Here is a 13,557-nt window from a genome sequence, read left to right as displayed (position 1 = left end):
CGCAATCTGAGCCTCCGCGCTGGTGGCATCTGGGAGGCGGATCGTGCGCTCCGGGGGCAAAGGCGAGCCGTGCCGCGCACCTCCCCTTGCCCTCCCGCATCTGGAGGAAGGCGCCGCCCCGGCCTCCGCCTCCCCGGCCGCCTGGAGCGCCACCCCGGCCGGTCGCCGCCGCTCCGCCCCGCTCGGCCCCTCCGGCCGCCCGCTGCTTTGCATACCGCCACGTCACCGCCAATCAGCGCGCCGGAGAGGCGAATGGGGGGCCGAAGGAGGCGCCGCCGCCGCCGCCGCCGCGGAGCGAGCGAGCGAGGCGGACCGGCCGAGGGAGCCTTCCTCCTTCGGCAGCGCGGCAGCCGCGACGGCGCCCCCGGAGGGCGAGGTGAGCGAGGCCGGGAAGGGCGCGAGGGGGGCGGACGCCGGCTCGGCCGAGGAACCCTTGCCAGGCTCCGGGACGGGGGTGCCTGCGCTGCGCTGCGCGGGGCAAAGCCGGGGCGCTCCGGGTCTTGCCTTTCGACGGCGCGGAGTTCGGGCAGGCGAAGGGGATCCGGACCCGGAGGAGTTAATCCGGGGTAGCCCCCAGGTTCACACGGGAGGGAGGCAGGTTCCCCCGGGTCGCAGCTCCGGGGCAAAGCGACTGCCCTCCAAGGTCCCGGGTTCAAATCTCGGTTGCGTCTCCGGAAGGGCGGGGAGAGAGGCGCCTTGCCTGGAATCCCGGAAAGCCGCTGCCGGCCCGTGCAGGCATCACTGAACCAGGCGTAGCACAGGTCGGTTTCTGGCTCTTACGCCGGTGTCAACGGCGAGCGATCTCCGGGAAGGGCTCTCCGTTGCGCAGCGCCCGGAGGCTTCCAGGCACGGCTGGGTGCTGGTTCCGTGTTCGGTTCGGGGAGAGAGATGCGCTGCTTCGGCTCCCGTCCTACCTTTCCGGGCTGTCGTCTTGCCAAACCGCGCCAGGCTCCAGTTGCGCCCTTGCGCCCTTTGGAACGCGTTTATTTTTTCCAAGAAAACCAGATTGCGAGCGCAGGGGCTCCGACCCGGAGAGGGTGACGCGGGGGGAGACTTTAACCCCCTTCTTCTCCTCCTTCCCCTTCCCACGAGATCGGGATCTTTTTCAGCTGCGCTTTGGGGTTTCTGTCTGTTTGGGGAGTCAGAAGGATGCGCCCGGCTCCTGCGCCAACTTGCCGAGAGCCTTCCCCGCCTCCGGTGCTTCCTGGTCGGCGGCTCCGAGCTGGAGCGCCGCGCGCTGGAACAGCCACCCGGAGGATTGGAGGATGGAGGCGGCAGCTGCGCTCGGACGGTCCTTGCTGCTTGGACAGCTGCCAGTCTTCCCTTCTCTCCCTCCCCCTTCTCCCAAATCGCCTAGGATAGGAAGGGAAATTAATGTTAACCGGGTCCCATCAAAGAGGGCCTTCTCGGTAGCGGCGCCAAGCCCTCCCATCAGATGTCAAAGAAATCAACAACTATCTGACTTTTAGAAGACATCTGAAGGCTGCCCTGTTTAGGGTATTTTTTCCATGTCTGATGTTCTGTTGTATTTTTAATATTTTGTTGGAGGCCGCCCAGAGTTTATACCACACGGGCAGGGTATAAATACATTATCTTATATTATTATTATTTATTAAGGCCCGGCTCTTCCAGCATCCTGGTCTGACAGTGGACAGCCAGATGCCCTCCCACCCCCAAGCAGAACCCTAGCGGGACAATAATAATAATAATAATAATAATAATAATAATAATAATAATAAATATATTTATACCCTGCCCTTCCCAGTTCAAAAACCAGGCTCAGGGCAGCTAACAACAAATTTAAAACACTTTAAAACACCTAATTATAAAAGCAGCATAAAATACAGTATAAAAACATGAATAACAATAAAAATCAAAAATCACTTAGATAATCCCCAGGGCTAGCTGGCTGAATTGGTCCTACCTGGGCCAGCGTGGAGGCCAGGGGAGAATTAACCACAGCTCTTATTTCCTGCACCTGGGGGTCATCTCGCCTGTCTGACAAGCAGCTTCCTGGGGGCAGTGCAATGTTTGTCAGAACCTAAGTGCTTGCAGGATGAGGCCACAGGCCCCTCTAGCCCAGCATCCTGTTCTCAGCCAGAGGCCCATGACAAGCAGTATCCGAGCACCGCAGCTGCTTTCCCCTTCTGGTTTTCCCAGCGACTGGGGCTCAGCAACACTGCTGCCTCTTACCATGGTGGCAGAGCAGAACCATCGTGGGCTGGTAGACATCGATAGCTTCCTCCTCCTTCTCTGTGGATATGTTTCCCTTCCTCCAGCGCAGTTTCCATCACTGCTTTCTGCAGGAGCGAGTTCCAGAGTTCCCACTTTTGAAGGCAGGCGCATGTTCTTGCTGTCCGAATCATGCCACATGCAGAAGACTAACGCCCGTTGCTTGCCTTTGCCACAGGGTGGAAGCGGGAGGAGGCCTGTTCAGAAACAGCAGCGAGGCTGCAGATGACCCCCTCTCTGTGGAGGAGCATCTATATCATGCTTTCAAGCCCTTGGAGGGTTTTGTGTTTGTGACCACGAGGATCTTCAACTGCAAGGTAGGCCAGTGTGATTATTTTCCTATTACAGGTGTGGGGGGGGGCAGCTGCTCTGGGGGCAGGAGGACAGTGGCTTGCTTAAGGATGCTGCCCAAGAGAGATTTGGCCTGGAGGACCTTAATTCCAGCTCCCCTTTCTTAGCTGTGTCCCTGTGCCACCAGCCGCTGGACTCACGACAGCTTCTGAGAACCAAAATGGCAAACTCTGCAACACATGAGGGACATGTGGTCCTCCAGGTGTTACTGGACCACAACTCTCATCATCCCTTGAATTTAGCTGTCTGGCTTGGGACTAAAAGGGGGGGGGGCAAATAAAAACCCTCCTCCCCACAGCTTTTAGCCTTCCTGGCTTTTCTTAGCCTCTAAAGAACCAGCCACTGTTGCCTGTCTTTGCACCGTGTGTTTTGCCTTGGCATAGATCTTTTAGGTTCTGTGGTTTTTTGTCTTTTCTGGCAATGTTTTTACTGTCTCGCCGATCCTCGCGCAGATTGCCTTGAGTACCTTGTTCATTGCAAAGGTGATTCCTAAGTTTTGAAAACAAACAAACACACACGTTTTTCCAGCTGCCTGTGGAGAGCTTTCCAAGTACCCGTAGGGTAGCGGCTTGAGATCAACAGTGAACATAAGAACTGATCGCGAGTAGAGGCGCTTCTGACTTCATTGGGATTAATTTGCACTTTCCTTCTGAGCAAACACAGGCTCCTTACCACCAGGTTGTTATAAACTTGGTATCGTTTGATGTTTGCTGTCCTGAGTTCGTTTGGGAAGAACGGTAGGATAGAAATTTAATGCATAATAATAAATAACGTCTTGTCCCCTAGAATCAGACTCTCTCTCTCTCTCCCCCCCCCCCATTCCTATATACCTTTCCTCTCCTTGCTTTTACTGATTGACCTTCATTTGTACATCTTGCAGGCAAGGCCTGTTCCGACTTTTAATTTTTCGTACCTAGCAATTTCAGACACGTTAAATGATGCCTGGTTAGGATCACGCGGAACTTGATGTTTCGAAGAGGAGTGGATGTGATAAGGAGATAGATTGCTATCTCCCAACCTAATCAGCCCCCTAATCAGAAACAAAGTCATTTCCCTTCCAAAAACCCGGACGCTCACTTCTTTTAAAAACTAGCCTTGTGCGCTTCAGAAGCTGAGTAACTCAGACAATTGGGGGTGTGTATGTGTGTGTGTGTGGCACAAGGAAGGGAGACCATCTTCACTGCATCGGGTATCTATGGCTTTTCAGGGTGAGTTTAGTCATTGCTGAATGTGACTCAAGTATTGTGTGGAGGACTCCCTGGTCCTGAATGGGGTAACTGGGCTCCTGAAGGACCAGGTGCGCAGCCTGGGAGTCATTCTGGACTCACAGCTGTTCATGGAGGCGCAGGTCAGTTCTGTGTCCAGGGCAGCTGTCTATCAGCTCCATCTGGTACGCAGGCTAAGACCCTCCCTGCCTGTAGACTGTCTCGCCAGAGTGGTGCATGCTCTATTTATCGCCCGCTTGGACTACTGCAATAAGCTCTCCATGGGGCTACCTTTGAAGGTGACCCGGAAACTACAACTAATCCAGAATGCGGCAGCTAGACTGGTGACTGGGAGCGGCTGCCGAGACTACATAATACCAGTCTTGAACGACCTACATTGGCTCCCAGTACGTTTCCGAGCACAATTCAAAGTTTTGGTCCTGACCTTGATAAGCCCTAAACAGCCTCAGCCCAGTAGACCTGAAGGAGCGTCTCCACCCCATCATTCAGCCCGGACACTGAGGTCCAGCTCCGAGGGCCTTCTGGTGGTTCCCTGCCTGCAAGAAGCCAAGTTACAGGGAACCAGGCCGAGGGCCTTCTCGGTGGTGGCGCCTGCCCTGTGGAACGCCCTCCCACCAGATGTCAAAGAGAACAACAACTACCAGACTTTTAGAAGACATCTGAAGGCAGCCCTCTTTAGGGAAGCTTTTAATGTTTGATGCATTACTGTATTTTAGTATTGTGTTGGATGCTGCCCAGAGTGGCTGGGGAGGCCCAGCCAGATGGGCAGGGTATTATTGTTGTTGTTGTTGTTGTTGTTGTTGTTGTTGTTGTTGTTGTTGTTGTTGTTGTTAATTTATATACTGGCTTTATCCCTGACTGGAACTCAAGGCAGCTTCCACAAATTAAAGCAATACAGATAAAATACTGGACTTCTGCCATGCACTCTTATGTGGAGCTTCCCTTGTGCTTGATCTAGAGCTTGCAGTTAGTGCAGAATGCTGCAGCGCAATTGCTGACAGGAGGGAGGCCTTGTCAGTAAATGACACCTGCGCTCAGAGTCCTGTGCTGGTTTCCGAATTGCTACCGGGCTGAGTTCAAGGTGTTGCTGTTGGGGTCAATACCCCACATGCGTCCACTGCACTGCTTGGATGGGTGGAATTAGCACTGCCACAGCTGCCACGTAATTCCCGTTCCACATCTGTAAGGAACTTGTTCTTTAGTCTGGCAGCCCCTGCCTTTACTCTGGAACTCCCTGCCTATTGATATCAAGCAGGTGCCTTCGCTGTGCTCCTTTTGGGACCTGCTAAAAACATTCTTGCTTAGACAAGCCTACCCAAAGGCTTAGAAAGTGGAGGTAATTTTAATTTGTTTACCTTTCTAACATGTGTACGTTTTAAAGTAGGATATATATTTTTTCTTGGTTTCGTTGTTCTGTCCTTTTGTAAACTGCTTTGAGATGTACTGTTTCTTTGAAACAAGTGAATGAAATAAATAGCCAGCGCCTTCAAACTGACCCCTTAAACAGGTAGCCGGCGAAGCTTTTGCAACAGGAGAGTCATGTGCCCCTTGCAATGAGAGAATGAGCCGGTCTTGCTGCGTACCTTTGCATGGCTTAATAATAGTGCTCTGCATTTCTGGCATTTCTGCGGTGCTGCTTGTCTGCTTGAAGTGCTCTGCGCACAGCTCCCCAGATTCCAAAGTGATGGTGGTTGGTTTGGGGTGGAAGCAGCCAGAAATGCTCCTTGCGTCTTCTTAGTGGATTCCAACTTACCGTATTTTTCGTCCCATAGGACGCTCCGTCCCATAGGACGCACCTAGTTTTGGGGGGAGGGGAAATAAAGGAAAATTTTTTTCCCTTTATTTCCCCCCCCCCCCCCCAAAGCAGGTTGGGGAAACCGAACCAGGTTGGGGAACAGCGGGATGGCGGCGCTGCGCCTCCCCGCTGTCCCCCGAGCTTGTGGGGCTGGCCGATGTCTGCCTGGCGTGAGGGGTGCCCTGCTTCAGGGCGCCCCGCCCACCGGGCGGCAGGCTGCTATCCGCAGCATGGGAAGCCCTGTGGGGAACTCCTGCAGGGCTCCCCACGCTGCGGATGTATGCCCGGCGCGAGGGGCGCTCTGCTTCAGGGTGCCCCACCCGCCGGGCGGCAGGCTGCTATCTGCAGCCTAGACAGCCCTGCGGGACCTCTCGCAGGGCTGCCTAGGCTGCGGATGTGTTCCCGAAGCGCCGGGCGCTCTGCTTTCAGGGCACCCGATGCTCCGGGAAGCAGGTTGCTATCCGCAGCCTAGACAGCCCTGCGGGGACTCCCGCAGGGTTGCCTAGGCTGCGGATGTCTTCCTGAAGCCTGGAGAGCGAGAGGTGTCGGTGCGCACCGACCCCTCTCGCTCTCCAAGCTTCAGCGAAAGCCTGCATTCACCCCATAGGACGCACCCAGATTTCCCCTTCATTTTTGGAGGGGGGAAAGTGCGTCCTATAGGGCGAAAAATACGGTACTCTCCCAATGTGTTACCAACAGATTTGATTTGTGTGGACTTGGCTGGGTCTTGCATTAGCTCTGCCCATGGGGCGTGGCTCTCCCTTGCAGCTCCTCGCTTTGCATGTGAGATTTTTCAGTGTATAAGACTAGGTTTTTTCCGTTAAAAAAGTTGTGCTAAAAATGGGGGTCATCTTATACATTGGTAGTGCATAGGGCGGGCGTTTGATTGGTTGCTGCCACGGCTGTTAGCGGCTATTGTGCATGTTATTGGTTGCTGCGTCAATGGGTGGTGTTGATTAGCTGACGCTGCGGCAATTGGGCGTGTGATTGGCAGCTTCTTCTGACGATGGGACAGCCGAGAGGCGGATTTAGTGATGCTCAACAACTCTGTGCCATCTCCCCCCATTTTCCTAAATTTGAGTCCCCCAAAAGAGGGGTGTGTTATACACGGAAAAGTACTGTATATATTTACTGTCTGCTCAGTACAGTGGTACCTCTGGATGCTAACGGGATCTGTTCCAGGGCCCCGTTCGCATCCTGAGTAGAACGCAACCTGCGTCTGCATTTGCGCGGGTCGCGATTCGCCGCTTCTGCGCATGCTCATGACATCATTTTGAGCGGTGAAATCTGGAAGTAACCCGTTCCGTTACTTCCAGGTCGCCGCAGAACACAACCTGAAAACACTCAACCTGAAGCATATTTAACCCGAGGTATGACTGTACTGTCTCCCACTTGATCCATGTGATGAAGAGGACTCTGCCCTAGAAAAGTGAACTATCGAAATAGATTCGTTTGTCTTTAATGTGCCTCGATATGCTTTTTCTCTTGGATTATATATACTCTCATTAGCCTTTACAACAACCCTGTGAAGTGGGCCAATGTTATCCTCCTCATTTCAAATAGGGGGACTGAGGCAAAGGTGGCTGGATTAAGACCCTCTGAAGAATTTGCAGTTAGCAATCTGGAGAACGCTTGACCTACAGCCTTAAGCTGTGGGTGCCTGCCTAGGCATGTAGAATGTGGATGTACATTTTAATTCAGATTTTGGCTTATTAGTCAAGTTCTGTTTTGAATGATTTAAACAGTTTTTAAGGTTTAAATAGAACAGTGTATAAATTCTTTAAAAGAAACAGACATTGTGGAAGTTTGTAAGTTTATGCATGGCATAAACTAGAACGGGGGGAAATGCAGTGAAACTGAACGCTGGAAGATTCAGGAAAGATAAATGAAAAGTCCTTCACGCAGTGTGTAGCCAAACTGTGGAACTCCCTGTGGAACAACCCAGAAGGCTTTAAGATTACTGCAGTGCGTTATACAGAGGGCTGCCTCTGAAGACAGTTGATAAACTTCAGCTGGTGCAGAATTCAGGGTCCAGGTTGCTCACCAGACCAAGACAGTCTGAGCATATTGCACTTATCCTGGACCGACTGCACTGGCTCCCAATTAGTTTCCAGGCCCAATTCAAAGTGCTGGTTTTGACCTATAAAGTGCTAAATGGCTCAGGACTGCAATACCTCAAGGACCGCCTCTTTCCATATGAACCGACCCAGACCCTGAAATCATCTTCTGAGGCCCTCCTTTGTGTGCCTCGTCCTTGAGAAGTCCAGAGGGTGGCAACACAAGAAGGGGGCCTTCTCTGCAGTGGCTCCCCATCTGTGGAGTGCTCTCCCCAGGGAAGTTCGCCTGGCGCCTTCGTTATACACCTTTAGGCGTCAGGCAAAAACGTTCCTTTTCAATCAGGCCTTTGCCTTATCTTGATCTACATCCTTGATATTGTTTTTTAGTTGTTTAGTCGTGTCCGCCTCTTCGTGACCCCCTGGACCAGAGCACACCAGGCACTCCTGTCTTCCACTGCCTCCCGCAGTTTGGTCAAACTTATGCTGGTAGCTTCCAGAACACTGTCCAACCATCTTGTCCTCTGTCATCCCCTTCCCCTGGTGCCCTCCATCTTTCCCAACATCAGGGTCTTTTCCAGGGAGTCTTCTCTTCTCAGGAGGTGGCCAAAGTCTTGGAGCCTCAGCTTCAGGATCTGTCCTTCCAGGGAGCACTCAGGGCTGATTTCCTTCAGAATGGAGAGGTTGGATCTTCCTGCAGTCCATGGGACTCTCAAGAGTCTCCTCCAGCACCAGAATTCAAAAGCATCCATTCTTTGGCGATCAGCCTTCTTGATCGCCCAGCTCTCACTTCCATACATCACTACTGGGAAAACCATAGCTTTTACTATATGGACCTTTGTTGGCAAGGTATATACCCTTTTAAAAAATGCTGACTCTTTGGGGTCTTTTTTATTGGGTTGTTTGTTTTTCTTTTGATTTTATGTATTTGATATTTTATGGGAACCATCCTGAGACTTTCGGGTGTAGGGCGGTATAGAAATTAAATAAATAAATAAACTAATAATAAAAGACGCATTCACAAAGGACAAGAGGGCTATCGATGGCTCTTGTGCACAGATCCTGCTTGTGAGTTTCCCGTAATGGGCATTTCGCTGGCCACTGTGAGAACAGGATGCTGGACCAGAGAGGCCCCTGACCCGATCTGTCAGGGTTCACCTTACGTTCTTATGTTAGTACAGTGGATGCTCGGGTTGTGAATGTGATCCGTGCGGGAGACACATTTGCAACCTGCAGTGCCACGATTCTGCACTTCTGCGCATTTGGAAAGCACAATTTAGTGTTTCTGTGCATGCACAAGCGCCGAAACCCGGAAGTAACCCGTTCCGGTACTTTCGTGTTTCAGTATGTCTGTAACCTGAAAACGCGCAACCTGAAGCGTCTGTAACCCGAGGTATGGCTGTATACACAGCTAAAAGCTTCAGAAGAACTGCTGTGCTTGCCTGATATTTCTTTGCAGTCGGCATCCATTCCCTTATTTGCTCTCGGCATCCATTCATTGTTACTAAAGAATGAATGAAGTGGCAGGTTTTATGGAGGAAAAAACAAAGCACTGGGAGATATTCGCTGGCTGAGGGCCATCCAAGTGGAGGAGGCAGGAAGACAAGGCTCTGGCACAGTTTAGGCGAAAGGCGAGTCCCATCCTTCAGAAACATTCATTCTAAATTTAGAGTGGGTCAGGCAGCGGAGAGGCAACTGGAACAAGCGATTGTGTACGAGAGAAGAGGCAGCTCCAGGCTCTCATTGAGCATAAATCCAGCCTGACAAAAGCAGCCCATTCAGAAACGCTGTCGTTACTAAGCAATATACCTGATTCTTTGAAAGAGAGCAGAGGGAGCGAAATGAACTCATCCACAATGCACATAAAAAATAACTCCCGAGAGGATGAGTTTGTTACTATTGGGCTGGTAGGTGTACAATTTCATGAGCTGCAAATTCCGGGCTGCATTTTGAGCAGTATCTCTGCCTCTATGTTGGGTTCAGGGTTGTATTAGGGTGGCTCTGTGGTCTAAACCACAGAAAGGGTCAGTCAGTTTTATTGCACATAGCCAAAATCTGCCACAATGGACACAGAATCATTCAACAGTCTAAACCACTGAGCCTCTTGGGCTTGCTGATCAGTAGGTCGGCGGTTCGAATCCCTGTGACGGGGTGAGCTCCCGTTGCTCTGTCCTAGCTCCTGCCAACCTAGCAGTTTGAAAGCACACCAGTGCAAGTAGATAAATAGTTACCGCTATGGCAGGAAGGTAAAAGGTGTTTCTGTATGCTCTGACTTCCGTCACAGTGCCCCGTTGCACCAGAAGCAGTTTAGTCCTAGTCCTGGCATTTGTTGTGTACATAAGCTTCAAAGTTTCCTTTCCGTTTTTTGTTTATTTTATATTTTGCAATGTTTTTCTCAATATTTAGTAGTTTTTCCATGTTTAGATATTTTTCTTTGGTGAAGCGAAATTACCTAGATTACCTATTGATTTAAAATACAAACAATAGGACGGATGTTTTATAAACCCAGGAAAAGAATTTTCAGCACAGTGCAAAAATTTAAAGCATTCCTTTCTTTAATTTTGTAATTTACTGTGGGAAACGCTCAAAATATCACTACTGTTGTAGTTAACAGTAGGAATTGATAGCTGAGCAAAGAACCATAATTTGGATTATAAGATTCTTGCTTTAATAAAAATTCCTTAAACTCTGAAAAAAGAGAGAAAAAGAAGCAGTTTAGTCCTGCTGGCCACATGACCCGGAAAGCTGTCTGTGGACAAACGCCATCTCCCTCAGCCTGAAAGCAAGATGAGCGCCACAACTCCATAGCCGCCTTTAACTGGACTTAACCATCCCAGGTACCTTTAACTTTAACTTGATTTATTTTTCATTTCCATATGCTAGGAAGCAAACTTCTTCTCGCAGTGCAGAGTTAAACTATGGAACTGCCTGCCACAGGAGTGAGTGGTGGCCAACAACTTTGGAGGGCTTTAAAAGAGGACAAATTAGTGGAGGAGAGGGTCATCAGTGGCTCCTAGTCAGGGTGGCTTGGCTCTGCCTCCAACTGGCCATGGTCCTGAACACCAGTTTCTGGAAACCCCAGGGGGGGAGAGGGCTCTTGTGGGTTTCCCATAACGGCATCTGTATGGCTACTGCGAGAACAGGATTCTGGATTATGTGGTGCCCCCTTGGGTCTGACATAAGCAGGCTCTTCTTACGTTCTTATGGGGTCTCCCTCCCCACTTTTGTCTTAACTGGTTTGTGTGTCTGTTGCTTAATGTGGATATGTGAATTTTATGTGCTGAGGTATGCACACACATACAGATATATGGATGGGGAGGTTTAAATAGTCACATTTTCCCTTATGTTGCAGTTTGAAAAAAGCGAATGTAAAGATTGCATAATATAATAATACAAGCAATCCCGATACTTTCATCTTGGAATGGTTTATCCCATTGCAAACTACTTAAACAAGTACAGTGGTACCTCGGGTTAAGAACTTAATTCGTTCTGGAGGTCTGTTCTTAACCTGAAACTGTTCTTAACCTGAGGTACCACTTTAGCTAATGGGGCCTCCTGCTGCTGCTGCGCTGCTGGAGCACGATTTCTGTTCTCATCCTGAAGCAAACTTCTTAACCCGAGGTAATATTTCTGGGTTAGCGGAGTCAGTAACCTGAAGCGTCTGTAATCTGTTAAGCGTCTGTAATCTGAAGCGTCTGTAACCTGAAGCGTCTGTAACCCGAGGTACCACTGTACATTTGAACATTGCTGCCTCTTGCACACATTCTTATTTGTTTGGGGAGAAGTGGAGGTTGGAGAGGGTGGTGGTTGTTGTTTTTTCTGCATTTTTCTGCAGCCCAAAACTTCACGTGTGCCTGAGCATCCCTGACTCTGAAGCAACTCTTATGTGCACAATTATCATGCTAAGCAGAGATGTTTTGATGTTAACGGGTGGCGACAGACGCCTCTCTGAACAGTACTCTTTCATTTCCCTTCTATCTCCCAGCTATGTTTACTGGAACCCTGAGACAACTGATGAATTCCAACTTGCGGAGAGAAATATGGTTAGAGTTTTGGAGTGTAACTTCTTTGGGATGATAGGTATTCAGGCATGGAAGAGGCTATAAATTCAGTGGAGTGCTACAGTTAATGAGGGGGGGGGGAATACTTCATTCTTTCTCCTGCTCCTCCCTTTCAGTGTCTTCTTTCTTCAAATACAGTGGTGCCCCGCAAGACGAATGCCTCGCAAGACGAAAAACTCGCTAGACGAAAGGGTTTTCCGTTTTTTGAGTCGTTCCGCAAGACGAATTTCCCTATGGGCTTGCTTCTCAAGATGAAACTCTTGCGAGTTTGTTTCCTTTTTCTTAAAGCCGCTAAGCCGTTAATAGCCGCTAAGCCGCTAATAGCCACTAAGCCACTAAGCCGCTAATAGCCGTGCTTCGCAAGACGAAAAAACCGCAAGACGAAGAGACTCGCGGAACGGATTAATTTCGTCTTGCGAGGCACCACTGTATTCTTCCTTCCTGCGAAAGTTCTGTTTTGTTTTGACCTGAGATTTCAGACATTGCTTTCCATGACCTTCTCTTTCTTACCTTATTTCCTTCTTGTTGTTGCTGTTTTAAAATCTCAGACCTGCTTCTGTTAAGCTGACTTGCACCTGGAAGTGCCATTCAGGTCCTGCACCAGGTCTTCCTGCGAAGGCTCAGTGCTGTTATTATTTATCATCCTTGCCGAAGGCAATCTGCAGGTCCTTGTCACACCCATTTATAGCGCCGTATCTTTGAGAGCCCAGCGAGAGTTTGCTTATTATCGAGTCTTGTCCCAGAAAAGAAGCCGTTGCAAACTCCGGTTTGTGAGTGTCGGTCCTTGGACGGTCACCTTCCACCAGGTCACCTTAGGCCACTACCCCAAACTCAGCCTCTTTGGGCCACATTTGAGAGCCAGTTAGAGCTTCTTAACCCCACCGGTTTGGTTGATTACCTGAGACTGAAAAACAGGGGGGTTGCTGAGCGCTTGCCAGACCAGAAGCGATGGCCGGCGGTGGTCTTCCAGACCGGTGGGGTGCCAATTTGTACAAAGTGTATTTTTGGCTCTTTTCGTGTCCAGGTACAGGTTCTGCCATCTGTTTCCCGGGGAGAATGGCCCCTGCGCTCCATCCTCTGATTTGTGCAGCCGGTCTGTTTTGGCCCCTGTGCCCCAAACCGAATCCAAAGTATGAGCTCATGCCTCTTCCACTTGACTGTCCTCTACTGTCCCTCCTGCATCTTGCTGTGCCTTTGCGTCCAGCCTGTGGAGATGGAAAGTAGGCAGGGAGGTCAGGCAGGCAGCAGGAGGAGGCTGCGTTGAAGGCTGAGCCAGGAGAAGAAGTTTCATCGTAGGTGTGCATTGCAAGCTGCCAGCCTGAAGTCCTAGGAAGACAGGAAGTTCTCTTCTACCGAGTCAGACCACTGATATACAGTGGGGACATTGGTTTCCGGGCAGGAGTTGATCGCGGCATGGATTTGCCAAGTGTGCCTTCCTCTTAGCATGTTTCTCCCTTGAGTCCTGAGTTTGAGTGTCTTCAAAGCCCATGACACCTTTGGTAAAGGCTGTTCTCCAACTGGAGCGCTCGCAGGCCAGTGCTTCCCAGTTGTTGGTGTTTGTACTACTTTTTTAAAAAATTGCCTTGAGAGAGTCTTTGAACCCCTTTTGTTGACCACCAGCATTACACTTTCCTTTTTTAAAGTTTGGAATAGAGTAGTTGCTTTGGAAGACGATCATCAGGCATCCACACAACGTGACCAGTTCAATGAAGTTGATGTTGAAGAATCATTGCTTCAACATGGGTGATCTTTGCTTCTTCCAGGACACTGGTATTAGTTTGCCTGTCTTCCCAAGTGATGTGTAAAATTTTTCGGAGACACCGTTGATGGAATCTTTC

The 13,557-nt window shown here is 50.2% G+C and overlaps 1 protein-coding gene across 4 annotated transcripts in view; it reads left to right on the top strand.

Annotated features, from left to right (window-relative positions):
- The first annotated feature begins 285 nt into the window (after positions 1-285).
- IL1RAP (interleukin 1 receptor accessory protein) overlaps positions 286-13,557 on the top strand; it is a 91,974-nt gene continuing 78,702 nt past the window's right edge. For 3 of the 4 annotated variants that reach the window (XM_028731827.2, XM_028731822.2, XM_028731828.2), the window contains exons 1-2: positions 286-376; positions 2,411-2,549. The gene's annotated coding sequence lies outside the window, so the exon portion shown is untranslated. Of the gene's footprint in view, positions 377-422; positions 762-2,410; positions 2,550-13,557 lie in introns of those variants that run through there. The other variant, XM_028731824.2, reaches the window with a different exon arrangement.

This window comes from Podarcis muralis, chromosome 6 (assembly GCF_964188315.1).
Source record: "Podarcis muralis chromosome 6, rPodMur119.hap1.1, whole genome shotgun sequence".
NCBI lineage: Eukaryota > Metazoa > Chordata > Lepidosauria > Squamata > Lacertidae > Podarcis > Podarcis muralis.
The sequence above is the reverse complement of the archived record's forward strand: the minus strand, read 5'-3'. Positions and strand labels throughout refer to the sequence as shown.